Source organism: Nothobranchius furzeri, chromosome 12 (genome assembly GCF_043380555.1).
Source record: "Nothobranchius furzeri strain GRZ-AD chromosome 12, NfurGRZ-RIMD1, whole genome shotgun sequence".
NCBI classification, from domain to species: Eukaryota; Metazoa; Chordata; class Actinopteri; order Cyprinodontiformes; family Nothobranchiidae; genus Nothobranchius; species Nothobranchius furzeri.
The window spans coordinates 30,813,700-30,831,200 of NC_091752.1; the positions used below are offsets into that span (position 1 = coordinate 30,813,700).

Here is a 17,501-nt window from a genome sequence, read left to right on the forward strand (position 1 = left end):
CATCCTAAATAATCGAGATCTCAATTTCAGTCACCATATTATTATTTTTACCACAATCGAGCAGCCCTAATTTAAAGGTTTGTAAATGTGCATGTGGACCTTGAAAGAGTTTTTCTTGTCTCAGGCACAAACTCTTATCAAACAACGTCTTTAGATGGATTCCGCACCATGTTCTGCAAATGTGCAGTTTTCTCAGCATTAATCCTACACCAGAAAAACATTTCTGACAAAACCTATCAAACTTTTATGAGGTCCTCTATAGCATCAAGTATCCTGCAGATGCAACAGAATGAGGAACATTTTCATGGTAATTCTTGCTTTTTTACCTCTGAACACATGGAGGCTGAAATGTGGCAAACGCTCAAGCAACCGACCGAGAGAGTTCGCCACGGGCCGAGCATTCCTTGTATCACATTTATAATGAATAATCATGAGAGTTGAGATTTTAGGGTTTCGAATTTGTCAGAAGTTGAATCTAAGCAGAGCATTATTAAAAAAGTATTTTGGCTTTACAAACCAGAGCGGCTTTTACATTCTTCCACATGGGTGTCTGAATATTTTTTAATAGATGAAGAGTTGCGGTCGGAGCTGTGTGTGTGTGTGTGTGTGTGTGTGTGTGTGTGTGTGTGTGTGTGTGTGTGTGTGTGTGTGTGTGTGTGTGTGTGTGTGTGTGTGTGAATCCATCGCCGGCTCACTGTTTGCTTACACTGGGTGTAATGAATCATTAATTTGCTGCTGTCACTTGCAGCCCACAGTCACACTGAGCAGAATTAACTCGATCCAGCAGAGCAGAGCGGCAGCAAATCCGCGCGGAGGAGCACAAGCTTCTCTGAGTGGCTTTCTATTCAAACTGCAAAACAGAAATCTGTTTATCAGTCCTGCTCATAGACGTGTTTCTCAGCTTTAGTTGATTTTGAATATTTGTGATTTTTGTTTCTAATTATTTCCCAACATCCTTTTCATCTGCTGCAGGAATTTATAAAGCAACAGTGTTGTACAGTGTTAGCCCAGGACTGTACAGTGCTACCAGATAATTAAGGGAATTTTAAATGAAAAATTATTTGTTATGGTACTTAACTGTATATTTGGGATGGAGTGAGTCCCTATTCTTTCTTTTACTAATTAAAAAATGCAATCCTGAAAATCGTTTTTCTAAGAAGTTTTACTGAACAAACACTCTTACTGCTTCATTTCTGACCCTACTTATTTATATACATTTTCTTGTGACATGTCTGCTTTTGGCTTAGCCTGTAATGTTGTCATGATTGTAGAAGTCAAAACAGATAATCAACAATGAATCGTATTAATCTGAGACTCATCAGGGCTGTTCAGGACACGCCCACTGATGGAAACATGTCAGTTTATGGGATGATTTTTCATTGTACCTTCCACCAGGCATGTATGCAGAAACAATAGTTCCCAATTTGATCAGTGTTTAAACTGAAAAGAATCAAATGATAATACAAACAACATTTTTTAAATCAATACATTTTCATATTTGGAATAAATAAATTATAATATTATATAAAGAATTATAAATGATAAAGATGACTTTTCTGCAATTTTGAAGTCCATATCACCACATAGGTGCTATCTTACCTGTGGATAGCTTCGTTGGCAGCCCATTTGGAGAAATACTATTATATAATCAGGACAGATTTAGCAGTGCATGTTTTTACTTCAATACGAAAAGATTTTAGCCAATTTCACCCCTGCTTTTACTGAACATCATATTAAAATTGCCTAATGCAAAATTAAAAAGCAGCACTCGGGCTACCTGTTAGCTTACCCCTACGTCACACTGGAAGTACCAGCAGTGTGGAACAGCAGCGGAACATCCATGTTTCAAACAGAATCCATTAGCAGCTTAGCTTCCCTCGCCGCGCTACGCCCTGTTGCTAAAGATAGGACTGGGTTCCATTTTTGCCACGAGCCACTTTTGGGAGACAGGAATCCACACACGGTTTCAGTGTAAAACCTCAGGTAACTTTTATAATAAAACACTGTTCCAGTGATGCCATTTTATACCTATGTAGATTACGTCAAAACATGTGACCTCAAAACATGTAACCTAATGGCTTATTTACTCCCTGTATCGTTTGACAAATGTAGCGATGTGTTTTCATGGCATTATCCTGGCTGTGGAGAGAAAATACATCGTATATGACATCAAAAATTCATGTAAAACATGATCTCCTTCCTTTTGGATCGATGACGGCTGGCATAAACAACCATGACCTTTGAAGTCTTGAGGGATTTTGTTATTTCTCGAGTCCAGCGAGGAGCAGAGCAGAGAAGCCGCTCCGCCGCTGACATTCTCCCAGAGTGTACTGGAACAGCGAAGCTCGCGAGTTAACCATTCTGCTGCCGTTCCGCGCCGCTGATGCCTGCAGTGTGAAGTAAGGCTACCTAAATGATGAGTAACTGTACTGTTTTCTTTAAAAATCCAAAAAATGTCTATTTTCATCAGCTCTAGGGCCAAAATTCTCTACTCCAAAACTGTTTTGTAAAAACATTTGCTGTTTTAAACCCATTTGTAATCTTGTGATTAGATCAGTGTGTTGTTTTATTTAGCGATGAGGTCCACTGAAGTTTTCTTTAAAGTGTTTTTGATGTTTTCTAATTAAGACGTCTGTCTCTTCTCCTTATCGCTCCATTTCCTCTTCTATTTCTTCTCTCCAGTGAAGCTCCTGGGTTTGCCTCCAAGTGTTTGTGACTTATTGTTTGTGCAGCATTAAAAGCTTAAACTGTACAAATAACTCGAGAAAAGGCAAACACATCTAAAAATGGTGTTCCCAGGATTTCTGGGCACGTCTTGACGCTCCGAGCGTATGATTCTCTTCAAAGACATTTTTTGAAAACACAAACTGATGTGAGTGTTTAATTACAAGCACATGATAAAAAATCACCCAGTGAGTTGGATTCATGAGAATAATCTTTCTGTCTGTATATTTTTTAATAAATACGGTCTGTTCTCATTTCACAAAGGATCAGTAATATTTTTGTGATGCTGTTGGTGTCAATAAATAGTTTTTTCCCAATTACTTTTTGTTGTTGAGCAACAAAAACCACAGAAAACAGAACGAGGAGTGGCTTTCTCCTGATGGAAGACCATCTTTATTCGAAAACCGAGGATATTCATTTGTGGATACTGGTGCTCTGACAGTGCAGTTAAATTCAGCTGTGGATGAATAATTCTTTTTGCTCCTTTTGGGATGCCGTAACACAGCCCAATTTCCGAATCAGTCCTGAGCTAAATGGAATTGGACTGATGCTCGGTATTTGGGAGTCGGTGTTCTCCTGTTTCTGATGACCGATGGCAGGAGAGATGAAAGGGCTGATGTAAAAACCCATACCGCTGCTCCTCCCCTCCCCTCCCCTCCCCTCCCCTCCCCTCCCCTCCCCTCCCCTCCCCTCCTGTCTTCGTTGCCCCCCCTCACCAAAGCTGTAGAGTATCTTTTCAATCTTTTCAGTGTCATAAAAGAATCTACTGGGGGAGTTCCGTCAGTCCAGTTCATGCACACAGCAGATAGATGCAGCTAAATATTCTTCCTCTTCTTTCCTTGCACTCTTCTCTTCCCCTCTTTGAAGGAAGGCAGTGTTTGGCTGACTTAATAGGCGAAGAGCATTTTGAATGCAGAATTCTATTTTTCTCCTTTGCGACATTTGTGATCACAAAGCTTTGGGTGACGGCTGGTTGAACGGGCCGAGGAGCATCGCACCGTGCTGGAGGATGTTCATCATTCTGCTTTGAGTTAGCGATAAAACAAATGACTGAACAATAAACGTTAATGTTTAATGAACCTGATTTCCCAGTCAACAGGAAATTGGGTTCTTCAGTCTTGTCATCAAAGAAAGAGCTGTTGTTTTAGTGTTTTTCTTCATTTCCTAATAACAAGTGCAGGTTTCAATTGAAAAACTAAAATCCTCCCGTTTGTGAGTTCAGTTTGTGGTCCCTTGGGGAGTAATAGCTGCAGTTTTGTTTTTCTTTCATTTGGTTTACACCTCAGTGCTTCACGCCTCCTCTTATGCTGTCGGTTTGCATTTAGACAGTCTCTAATTGAGTTTATGGACAGCCGGCCGAGTCTCAAACGCTCCACAAGAGATAAAAGAAATTTTGCATTACAGCATCAAAGTGGCGCCCCCACACCCCTCGCCCTGTTCTAATTCCACACTCACCAAAACATGATGAGATCAAATGAACATCTGAGGTCAGCGCGGCTCTGAAGGGTTAATGATGTGGAGGCCATATTGGGATTTTAAAAATTCACATCCTAGGTTAAAAAATACCCTCCACTGGAGTCTCATCCTGCTGCTAGTGACCTGCGGACTTTGTCAACAACCTGCTTATTTAAAGCTCCTTGTATGAATGGGTTTGACTGTAATGTCAATCTGACTTATCAGGATCATTATTAGTAGCAGGTATATGGTATTTTAGTTTTGGCATATTATTTTCCAAAAAAAAAAAAAGACATTCCTACAAAATACAGTAAGAAAGGCCCAAAAAGACCCATTTAAAGCAGTCTTACAAATGTATTTTTATGGACTTAAAGGTAAAACATGAAACACAAATCTAGTGTGTGGAGGTTGTAGTTGCATTCGGGATACCAGGTTTGCTGCGATTCATGTAATGTTTTCTTTGGGTCCTGTTGTAGGCTTCACCTAAACTTACTCTGGTTTTCCTCTTCTGAGAGAGATAACATCTTGTGGGCTCAAAATCAGTAGCATGACCAGCTGAGTCCGTCATTTTCCACAGGGCCAGCCTCACTGTGCCGAAGAGACTGTTGGCAACCCACAATGGTGCCCTCTACTGGCTGATAGATGTAAATATAAACCCAGTGTCGTGCCCGTCAAAAAAAAAATGTGGTTATTCTTTAAATTAAAATATAGCTTTTAAAGGAAATCCTGTACCTTCATTCTGCACACCTTTAAATTCCCATCGGAGGTTTAATTATTTTTTTAAATTTCTTTCTCATGAATTTTCTTTCTTATTCATTTTCCCTTTCCTTACATTTTTCAATCCGAAATTTTTTATTCTTTTCATTTTTATTATATTTTTATTTAGACATTTATTTATTTATAATTTTTGTTTTTGTGAAGCACCTCGTGTATTTTACGTTGAGGGGCGCAGTATAAAAGATTGTTTCTTCTCCTGCTAATGGAAGAAAACGAAGAACCCATCCTCCTGGGGGGCTGCTGTGCCAGTGCAACCAGCTGATTGGCTGCTTCAGACGTTTCTGCCAACGCCCTTCTGCTTTATTATTGGTGTGGTTGTGTGCAGCCTGAAAATTGTATGAGTGGCTGCACCTGTGCAGCCAAAAAGGCTGCTAAGTGCAAGTTGGAAGGACTCAGGAGGATGAGGAGTTGAGGCTGATCAGAGGGAGCACCTTTGGTAGCTCTTGCCTGTGTGGCATTTTTGGTGAGGCTTTTTAGAGGCTTGGTTTTAATAAAAATATATATTCTTAACCATTAACCTTCTGTCCAGACTCCCTCCTTTTGTTGCAGTCCCAACAGTTACAATTACATTTAACATTTACATGTTTCTTTATTCAACCTTTAATTTAAAGTCTCAGATCAAGCACTACACCGCAACCTATTGATTAATCTGAGTGGAGTCAGGCAGATAAATGCAGGAAACTGGTATTTTCCATTTATATTATATTGATATAAGTCACAGGTGTTGTGAACGTTTTTATCAGTATAAAAGTTTTATCAAGCCAGAGAGCTTTTCAAGCATTTCAAAATCTGCTTATTCCCAGGAAAAATAAAAATCATTAGTCGTCTCTCAGTGCAATTACCGCAGCTCTGCCAATGGACTCATCCTTGATGCCAAGGCCACAGAAAACTCAAAGTAACCTGTGAAGTAAACAAACACAGTAAACTAAAAGTTTTGGTTTGTGGGGCCACTTGTGCATCATTTAATTGTTTTTTTTGTGGAGCTAATAGAATATTTTCTGCCTTGGCACAGTTTTCCGCCTGCTTCGTCTGAACTTTTTTGGTGCATTTCTGCATTTCTTATTCCTGGAGAACCCACCTACTGTGATTCAATGGAAGACTGTGAAACTAGTGTGAAAGCATGTGCTGTTTCACAAACTGTACTTGCATAATACTAACTAAACAGGCTGTGGTGTTTGAATAGTGAGCTGATATCCAAAAGGTATTTATTTTTGATCAATGTGTGGACTGTAGGAGGAAGCCAGAGTACTCGGACAAAAGCCATGCATGCACAAGGAGAATATGCAAACATTTGGCCTGCACAGCCAATATTTCATGCCAAGAACCATCTTGCAGTGAGGCTACTTTGGGCCGAACATTGCCGCCTCTGGTAGGCAGCTGTGATCTGTAATAAATGTTGAAGAACCTCTATCTTCAACAAAACCTAAATTTGACCAAAACAGAATTACAGAGTGTAACATTCTTGAAATATGACTTTTCTTTTTATGCTCAACAAAGTTCAACCTTCCAAACATTGATGAGGTAGCATCCCACCTTTACCCCCTGTGTTCATGCAGATCAAACCAAACATCTTCCTCCTCTTTATTTGGTGTTTACACTTAGGTTTATTTATTTTATTTTATTTTTTGCACGTCCTCTATACCTTCTTTCCTGTTTTGGTATCATTTTCATGGCAGCGTTGCAGAACCATGCACAGGCCTGGCACAATTACTACTGTGTTTTGGGCTGGGGCATTTGGCAGCTCAAGACATTTGTGAAATAACTTTGTGCTTACATGGATGATTTTTTTTTTGGGACATAACAAATGAAAAGATCATTTTGGGAAATCTCTTTTTTAAATGTTGATGCTTTTTCACACTTATTAGATTGATGATGTTTTTTATGTTGGTGTTGTGTCCTGGCAAGCCATCCAACATATATGTAATAGTCAGACCACGACCCATAGAGAGAGCTTAGGGTATGCGCAAAATCTACTGATATCAGTCAACGGGGCACCCCACCAAACGCCATCAAAGACGAAGAATACATTCTTTTTCAAAATAAAGGACTAAAGTTTGTGTTTCAAAGAAAAGGCCAAGTTTAAACTGTCTAAAGTTAATGCCAAAGCTGTTTCAACCAAGTGCTTTTGTTGAGCTGCTGCCATCTTTGCCTTGTTGCAGCTCTGCTGTCATAATAATAAGGTGAATTCTCTGGATTAAAGGTGTTGGAGCCCATCCAAAATCTTCTTCACCCATAGAGCGCTGTGATTGGCCTGGCCTAAACTTGGCCGAGCCAGTGGTAGACTTGTTGATGCTATAATGGAGTGTGGCTAGGCCGACATTGCCTGGCAGGCCATGCCAATGCTCTTTTATGGAAAGCAAAGGGCCTGGTAAAGCCTAATTTATACTTCTCCGTCAGCTCCACAAGGGAGAGACACACATGCACAGAGATGTTTTGCTCTCCGTCTTCTCTGTCTCCTGGGTGTGTTGCAAAGCAATTCCCTGCCAGGACAGCAGAGGGCGTAGCGCAGTTCTGTGGTATCCTGTCATGTATCCGGTCCAAGAAAGTGAATGTACTATTGTGTTTATTGTGTTTTTTTAGAGACTTTTTAACATGAACAAATTTGTTCCTCATTCTCCTCCACCTCTTCATGCACTCGCCACCTCTAAACTCACATTTCCCGTCATTTCTGTCCACAAATAAAAAGCTTGCTGCATTACTTTTCCCTTCTCCAGTCACCGATGAATAAAATGTTCGTATTTTAGAGTTTTTCCACGAGGTATTCTTCAAGCTGCTTCGTGTCTTCCGCTAGATATCCTCGGCTCTCTCTATGTTTCTGAGGGTGCAATGGCAACGCTGTCAACGACAGCGGCGTCTTGACCAACCACAAGCTTGCGTTCTCCATCTCGTTGGACGGATGTTTAGAAAACAGAGCTTGACTCAGTCCGTCCTTGCAAGCCTGCTGTAGAGCCCTCAAAAGGATGGATAATGGTGTTGCGTGTGTCCATCTCGACGCAGACGGAGAAGTGTAAATTAGGCTTAACATTCCCATTCAAATAACTCCTCCCCCTGAGAATTCTAAAAGAGCCAATCAGCGCTGAGCAGCATATGTCATACACCACAGTTTCTCATAAACCATGAAGATGGCGGCTGAAGCGGAATTTGCTCTGGCTCATTCTTCTGCTCTAAATGACTTGGGCGTGCCTTTAACACCACAATAAGAAGAAGCGCTAAAAGCCTTTCTTCTTAAGAAAAATGTTTGTGCCATCGCCAGACGCTATTTTTAACTACAGCTAAAAACAACAGTGTAACGAAAACAGGCCATTTTCGCCTTTTTTCTGACTGGTTGTTTTTGAGCAGTCTAGTCCCGCCCCTCATGGTGCTCTCTACCTCTGAGTGTCCAGACTGGTCCTCTGTGTAGAATAGACAGGCAAAGGCCGACGTGCAGAGCAAAATCATTTGCTATTGCTTGTGTAGATTCCTAGGCTATTGGGTTAGGCATTGTATGCAAAGATAATTTGTTATACTACTCTTTGTGTGTGTGTGTGTGTGTGTGTGTGTGTGTGTGTGTGTGTGTGTGTTTAGGTGTGTGTGTGTGTGTGTGTGTGTGTGTTGGTTAAAAAAAAGTACCGCTAGATATCAATCATGAGGCAAAACTCTTTAATCCCTGCTCACAAATGACTCAAACTTGTCCTCTCATTTTTACTTCCCAGTAGTTTATGACCATGTGGACTTGAGTTGAAAGCTCTAGACCCATGAGTTGATCTCTGTGATGCAGCAGGCCCTCCAACAGAACTTGAGTATGAGACTTTGAGCACAGGAAGCTTTTGTCAGAATTTATCCTGAAGCTTTAAAGCCAAATAGAATGTAGCAAAACCATCGTGACAAAACTCTAATAATAGATTTTGGCTGTACCCTAAGTAAAGAATACAACAATGGGTTCTGCAGAATATAACAATTGTCAGAATCTCTTTGTTATGATGTGTAAAAATGTTATTTCCACTTTGACACCAGAAGTTGTATTTTGTGGCTGAATGTCATGCCCGTGACCCCATTTAGCTTTATCTCTGAGTTTAGTCCTTGCAGTTTGTGCCACATTTTTTTATGCAAAAAAATAAATAAAAAGATGTAATCAAGCTCAGCTCTGTTTTTAAATTAGCTGTGAAAATTACAGATATTATCTCCATGTGGGTCTCTCCTGTTGACTAAAGCGAGGGGCTGAAAAAGCTTCACTTTTGGCCACATTTCAAGGCCTCTCTGTCCTTCTGTTGTGCCCTGCTTCTTGGACAGATTGCATAAGAATACAAAGCATTTGGTAACGTTACTTTCTGCACTTTCGTAACAGAGGTAAAAGAATGTTGATTTTCCATTTGTAGCAAAGACAATAGTAAAAACAGCACTTTCCAATGTTGATTTTTGTCTTAAATTCCAATACATGTGTAGGCATCACATGACACCATCTGATCTGTCTTTGATCTCACGCTCTGTCTCACTCTCCGCCTCGCGGGCTGGTTCTCTTCCATCTGTTTCCAGATCAATTTGGTCTCATTTCCTGCCAACTAGTCCACCTCCATTGGGTTAAGGCTTATTTAACCGGAAGCATCGTGTGCTGAGATGATCAACTGCAGTTATGGTTAGGGTTTGAAGTTTTTATTGGGACTTTTTAAAAGATGATTAGAAATGGCTTTGTTTATCAGGCGCTCAATGGGTTGACTCATTTCAGTGGCACGGAGAGATGAAATCTGTGTTCCTGGTCAGGTTTCTGCATTTCATTTCCACCCAGGAACCTTGTTTTTGTTTGTGTAAAAATACAAAACATTTCTCCCCATGTGCAAGGTTAACATTTTATCACCCTTTCACGTGTGTTTAAGTCGACCCTGGACACAATGCTGCTCTAATCTCCTTAAACAGGAGTGTTGCTGCCGTTCAGAATGTATCATTCATGTTTCCCGTGCTGTTCGAGCCTTAACCCAAGACCGATCTAGAATTCATATGGCATGACAGAACACAGGGCTTACAGAGCAATCCTCGGCGTCCTCACTGGAGTGACAGCAAGGATTTTTTTTTTTTTTTTTTGCTCATGAATTTTAAAGCAAGCTTTAGCTCGCAAAGTGGAGTGTTGAAAAGGAGGAAGCAGGGGAGCTGTACCGGTCGTCGACCAGCTGCACATATTAACCTCCCCCCAATTTATGTCCCCTTGAGAAGACTCTGAGGAAAATCTTCTGGACAGTTGGCAATCCATGTCGTCTGGTTAAGGCCCATCGTTTCTGTTCAACTCTTCTCACCTCTGATTTCCTTCAATAATGTTTTGTGGCTTATCTGCTTAAACTGAAATTGCTCAGCCCTTTATTATGGCTTCAACCACTCAGTTTGCCCCTTTTGTTCTGCCGTTTGTGACTTAACACACTTTTTTACTTGAGCAAACCAACAGACGTCTATCTAAGCTTAAATCTCCTCTTTCTGTCCAAACCATAAAAACATGAATTTGGTTTAATTATGCAACATTATTCCCTGTACAGAGCTGTGGCGTCTGCATGCAGCATCAAGTAGCCAGCTTATCAGTGGGAGCAGATGGAGAGCATCCATGTAAGAGGCTCAGTCTGGCTCCGTCTATGTCATAAGGAAGAGGATGACCTTGGCTGAGTCTCAGCCACAGTTCAGCCATAAGAAACACGCAGTTTCTGCACTTTTCCTCCTGTTGTCTTTCTGTACCTGTCAGCGTTGTTGCCTCACGCAAACTTATAAACTTCTCATATTCTATGTTTCTGCTGGAGACAAAAACTACTCCACTTGATCTAAGTCTGCTGTGCATCTTGCAAAGCCTTTATGTGCAGGTGTTTGGATACTGAACAAAACGGATAAGAATATGTTTTGACTTGTGCAGGTTCACTGAGGAACATATATTTTCTGTTTTTTTTTTTTTTTTTAAACACGATTGGCCCCTGTAAGCTTCACATACAAGCTGATTGTGAAAATAGTTAGCTACCCATATTTCTGTCAGGTCTGACCTGGACGGCTAACGGGGGAGTTTGGCTGTGGCATATTTGAAGGACTCAAACATGGAATAACTGATGTTGGGTTAGGCAGAGCATGCAGTTCAATTTTGGAACAGTGGTATGGGTCGTGAAGGGAAACAAGGCCGTACAGCTGTGCCGGGAAAAGAAAAGAGCTGACTTACTGGTAGCAGACAGCATTGGTTTGTTGTGCCCGGAAACTCGGAACAAGGTTCAAGAAAAACGACGACTGAGTGCTGAGCTGAGGAGAAACACTTCCAGAGTGATGATGTGAACAGGAAGCGCCGGTGATAGGGATGCTGGGAAGTGCAGTCTTAGAGGTTGGTAGAGCGCAACACATTCTCACACCTGAAGTGGCTAAAACTGACGAAGGGTGACCAAATGTTTGTGATGCCTGTGCCAGAGCGTTGCTTTCCGACGTCCGCGGAAAAAAGGAGATTTCACCGAATTGTGACCGTAACCCTCTTGCAATTTAACCTTCCCCATCCTAGCCTTGACCCACCTGCACATGTAAAATTTTGATTCTAGTTGTATCATTCCTCTCAAACACGGGAAATTTAGAAAGAGAAACTGGGATGCTCCACAGCACGTCGGAAACAAACGCTTGGTCACCCTTAGTCAGTTTTAGCCACTTCGGGTGTGAGAACGTGTTGTAGAGCAAGCGGTGGTGAGCAGGGGAGCGGGAACAATGACAAATTCCTGCATTAGTCATCGATAGAAATTTGACAGGGAAATGCTCAGGTCGGAAATAAACACAGCGCTATGTCACACTAGATTTCAATTCATTCACCCATCTTGGCGACGGGGAGGGCTGTTGTTGATTTGGCGCCCAGGAGAGAGCAGAGCACATCCCAGCTAGTAGAAGCTAACTGTTAGCATTAGCAACTCTTTAGTGTGGCTGAATTTCTTCAGGCTTGCGTTATTTGTGGAGATAGAGCAATAATGTTGCAGAGCGAATGGATGTAGTGGAAGAGTTGTGTTGTTAGCCAGTCAGAGGTCAAATGTCCGAATATCATGATTAGTAAAACTCCAATTCACGCAGTTTTTCGCTCCCCCCTCCTCCAACAAACTTCTACTTCCTGAAACCAGAGCACAATATATATATTTTTCCCCCCACAGAGATTGACTCACAAGTAATCCATCCATAGTCGAGACCACTGCAGATGTATTGACAAAACAAGTGAACAAGAGCTTTAACATAAATCCTCAACACACAGTAAATCAAGGGTGTTTTTTTAGGGTTTCTTTAGCTGCAGTTAGAAATCTGGATAAAAGGAAGTGAAAGTGGGTATCAATGGATTTTTCAGCCAGTGAACTCTAAAAGCTTTCTTTGTGGCTTCATAGACTTATGCTGGGTGAGATAAGCGTCTCCATTTAAGAAGTAAAGAGGAATGAGGCGGTGAGCAAAGGTGTCCTGAGATTTGCACTGGTTATGTTTAATCTACTAAATCCAGTCAGTCATGTTTCAGCTGTTGCTCCTGTGGTGTCTGCATTGTGTGACTATTATTCCCTCCTGTTGACTTGAGAGCAATGTAAAACAACCATAAGACTGTATCACACTAATTCGATCATTATGGCACCCTGGCATTCAGACAAACCTGTATTTTTAAACTGCAGTTTTCATGCAACAGTTGCCATTTTTGCAAAGCTTGACATACATTAAGTGTTATATAATCCTGGAACCAGGGATTTACTTAGTGGAGCATGTGATGACATCATTGCAATTTATGTAAGCTTAGGAATCATGATGGAGTCATGTAAAACCACTAGCCTAGAAATCTAGACAAAGTAGCCATAGCAAAAGAGTTTGGTCTTCAGGTCAGCCTGTTCTTGCTCCATTGTAGCTTTAGCAGGTTTACCCTTAGCTCGACTGCGTTTAGGCCAGGTCAATCACTGCGCTCTATGTTTGTAGAGAAACGCTGGGTGGGCATAACGTTATTACGGTAGAACTTTTGTTTTATGATCATGGAAGATTTGCGATGGAGCAAAACAACAATGATGGCAGCAGCTCAATGATGGAACTCAGTTGAAATGGCCTTGGCATAAACTATAGACGATTTAGATTTGGGCCTTTTGTCTGAGACAAGCAGATGGAGGTACTTCTACTATTTCTACAGTGATTGGTCTTAGGGCTGTCCAATTTCGTGCAGAGACAATTTGAAAAACGACCATAGATTCGAACCCAACGACTGAGATCTGTCTGTGGGTCGTGGTCCACAGTAACTACTATTGAAAATATTTTTTGAATAGCAAATAAATAATGAAAATGAAGCAGAATTTTATTTTATTTTTATTTTTTTTACAGAAACACTTTGATTGTAAAGGCAATTATTGTAAGGAGACCCAAAAGTACCACACTAAAAGCTTTTTGATTGAAAGTCCCAGTTTCGACTCAGGGCCCCACTGCTTTCCATTTATTGTTTATTGTGTTTCCAGTTAGAGATATTTTTGAAGTCAAGGACAACCACGAGAATTGAAATGTGAGTACAAGAATGGAGTAAAACTGGATTTTTTTTTTGCTGCTAAACTACAAGTATTTGATCTAAGCAAAATTAAATCCCAGCTGTATCACTTCTGTAGAACAAAACACAAGATTAATGTTAACCAATGCAAATGAAATACACATTTTTGTTGCTATTTGTCGTGCTCTCATGCTTTTCAAATCCCTGTTGCACACATACAATTTTTAGTTTCATGGAACAAAGTCTAATTCTCTAACCAAATTCCTTTTTAAGAATTTCAGAGGTTTTCACACTGAGGAACAGAGTAATAAAACAAATATAATTACTCTTATCTTTTTGGTTTTAAATGCATGCCCTCCAAATGTACTGTATGGAAGTAATTGTTATAGATGGCCCTATTGTGTTTGCACATTTACTATTTAATATTATCCTCTTCATTATTTGGGCATCTTATATAATTGCAGGCTCAGATCAAGTCTGATTACACCTCAGTCTCCTTTATGGCTCACTTAGAAACATCCCACGAGACCCAGCATAAAGCTGTCAAGCCAAGCAAGGTTGTTAGTATTAGGATAAAGTACCCCATCCTGTTGGGATTCCCTTGGAAAAAAAAGAAAGCAGGAAAACAGTTAATTATTTTCATTTAACCCTCCCACTGTCTTCATGGGTGACCCCGCCAGGAAAGTTCACCATTGAGCAGGATTGATGGTTTATCCCTTGAGGTCCACGTGGTGCTCAGTCATGACAAAGTAGCATGAGGTGATCGGTAAACAGTGTACGGTAACTTGTATGCTCCATAGAAACACATCTCGGCTGAAGAATGATGGTGTTGCTGGACATTTTGCTCAGTTTTATGGCTTATTGTCAGACTGAACCAGGAAATGGGGAAAACAGAAGGCAACAAACTCCAGAGCTAGTGACTCCGCCCCCTAGCCAGTCAGCGCCCAGCCCGCTCAGCCTTGCTAGCTACCTCAAAAGAGCAGAGACTAAAAACAGGGAAGAAAGTAGAAGTAAAATACCGAACCGTGCCTTTGGGAGCAGTGGTGGGGCCGAGCTGCATCAGTGCGAGTTGCTCTGATTAGTGTTCCTGGAAAACTACTTATGGACTCACCCATACTGGCTCACAACGGGAAAGGCTGTTGTTGTTTTAGCGTCCAGAATCAGCAAAAGACGCCTAGGCTACCGTAAGCGTTAGCAACACCACTACACAGCAGATCTCCTCCAGGCTTGTATTGTTTGTGGACATAAAACCTCAACATTGCACGAATGATGTTAGTGGTAGTGTCGCAATGCTGTCAGCCAATCCGAGGCACGATGTCCAAATATCAGGAAATAGGACTCTAAATCTTGCTTTTCCATGCTGATCCAAGCAATTCTGGACTATTTGTTGCCCTGAGTGTTTGCAAGGCATTCATTTCTGCCGGATTCACCTTACCTTTATGATGTAATTTGTAATTAACACAATTTGTTTGTTTTTACTTGTGAGGTATAATGTTGTAGGGTCAAGCCCTAACCTACTGGTTTGTCACCGTTTAGCTTTTGTTTGCCCATTTGAACTCTAGTTTTTTATTAACTGTATTTTGGGAACTGGTCTGGGAACTGGTCCATTATTTTTGATTACTTTTAATGACTAGCTCGCTCTTTTGTAGTGGATTCATATTTGTCTCTGAAGACTTGAAGACTGTTATAATGAGCTCTGAAAAGGTCTCCTTCCTTAGCCCTTGGCTACATCCAGCTATGTGCAGCAGGCAACTCTAGTAGACCCAGACTATATAAGGCATGAACACTTAGACATGAAGACATGCCATTCTTCCTTTTGACAGATTTTATCCAGCGGGGAATGGTAGAGTAGATATTTGATGAAAACATATTGCATAAATAAAGCATGAAGAAGAAAAAAAAAAGGTTTCAACATTGCAGCAGCTTTAAAGATGAATTAAGAAAGCCAAATAAGCAATCCAGAAAAATTGCACACAAGCTGCAAACTGAAAACTTTTGGCTTTGTGCTGCCATGAAAAATTCTTTATTCCAAGTGTGAGAGCTTTTTCCTCCTGTTGATATTTGCCTTCCTTTTCAAATGCTATAAAATCCCTTTTCCTAGTTCAAACACGTCCTTTTCTTCTGTCTCCTTCTCCCATTGCCCTCTTGCTTCCTGCCTGCCTTCCAGGCACCATGATCCGGCTGGACGAAGATAATCGTGCACCCACGGTTGACAGCATGGACACCAAAAGGCACTCTGCTGAAAGGTGACCTCGAGACACTTCACCTCCCCACAACATTTGGTGAGTGAGAGAACACCCTGTCTGAAATGACACTTTATGTCTTGGCAGCAGTAAAGAATTTCCCCCAAGTTCGCTTTAGATATCTCAGATCCAATCCCCTAAAACATCAGACATCACATTTCATTATAGGGAAACAGTATTCATTAGCATTTATTGATTATTTTTGTTTGTTTCATGTAATTCTAGTGTGCCACATTTAGAGATTGAATTCAAATACTGCTAAATATCCCTGTTTTTTTATACCTGAATAACTATCTAGCCTCACGGATAAATGTGTGTGAATTGTTATATAGAAATTGCAAATGTCCACATTGTAGTTTGACACAATAATGATGCATTTAAAAAAACTAGAAACACTCATATAATAAAAATACTGGGCTGAACTTGGTTTATATTATAACAACATGGTCCACAGTAAGCTGATGTTCTCTACAGTACAAATCCCAAAGGAAATAAGATAAATCTTTAAATTGGGAAATGAAACCTCCAGTGCACAGCTGTACCTCTCTGGGTCTGTCTGTTCAGTAATCCTTCCACCAGAGGTCTCGTACACCGGAGCTCTGGCAGGATGCTGCTGACTGAACCACGCTCACTTATCACTCACTTAATCGGGGTTTCAGAATTCCATTTGGACTTTTGCGATATATTTCCCATCTCCCAGTTTAACACAGGTGCCGCATGCTTTGTATTACAGGTCATCATGGCCAGCAATTTAAAACACGCTCAGGTGTTAAAGATATTTAGTTAATAACTATAGAATTTGTGCTTAAACACCTCAAACCAACTACTGGTATAATATTAGAATAGATAGACAGAGGAATGCAATGACAGCAAAAATTGTTGCCACGGATACGATAGAGAGAGCTACATCATTCCCATATAAGTCCATGGGATTTATTTCCTTTGCGTTTTGGAGGTAAAACAATGATAGAAGGTTAAAAGTGGTGCAGTGGTGTTTAGTACTATATTATTTTAATCAGCAAACGGGTCTACAGTTGGACTTGGCATGTTCGCTCTATGCAGGTTTTCTCTAGGTCCAGATGCCTCCCACAGCTTAAAGCGTGCGTGTCATTTTAATTGGTGATTCGAAGACAACCTTAGGAGTGAGTGCATTTTGTTTTAATAATTCTTTTTTAGGGGGGGTTGTTTGTTTCCATGGACTGGCAACTAGTTCAGGGTGTACATCTCATTATACAGTGAGGAACATAAGTATTTGAACACCTTGCGATTTTGCAAGTTCTCCCACTTAGAAATCATGGAGGTCTGAAATTCACGTTGTAGGTGCAAAATCCTTCCGAAACACCGAAAATGAACTGCAGTTAATGCAGCAGCGGGGGCTGTTTGGAACTATTCGAAGCTACATGAACCACGTGACTCCCGCATTCCGTGTCGTAACTCTCTCTACAGCTCTGACAGAACCCTGCCCTCCTCTCCCAATGATTGGACAGGAATTCGAGAAACGTGATTGGTAGCTAAGACTCGTGCTCTCATTGGTTCCACCCAAGTTCCTCCCACTGACGCTAGAATCGAGACAAAAAGATCCGTAACTGTTGAGGTTTGTACCTGTAGAATGAAATGTGTGTTTTGAGAGTTTTGATTTCAAACTTGTACCTTGATTTTTTCAATTTGGAAGTCTGCTAGTTACAAAACGAAAGTTTCATGTTTCTGAATGACTGTTTGATGTTACAAAATGAGTAGTAAATGTACAAAATAATAGTTTGATTTTACAAAATAAAAAATAAATGTACAAAATACAATGCTCCTGTTACAAAACAAGAAATACAAGTACGAATTGAGAATTACAAGTT

At 40.7% G+C, this 17,501-nt stretch overlaps 1 protein-coding gene across 6 annotated transcripts in view; it reads left to right on the forward strand.

The window, feature by feature from the left end:
• chrm3a (cholinergic receptor, muscarinic 3a) overlaps nt 1-17,501 on the forward strand; it is a 137,158-nt gene that overhangs the window by 31,031 nt on the left and 88,626 nt on the right. For 3 of the 6 annotated variants that reach the window (XR_011515689.1, XM_054750309.2, XM_015944790.3), the window contains exon 2: nt 15,579-15,693. The exons of 2 other annotated variants lie outside the window; for them this stretch is intronic. The gene's annotated coding sequence lies outside the window, so the exon portion shown is untranslated. Of the gene's footprint in view, nt 1-8,521; nt 15,694-17,501 lie in introns of those variants that run through there. One more of the 6 variants, XM_070542532.1, reaches the window with a different exon arrangement.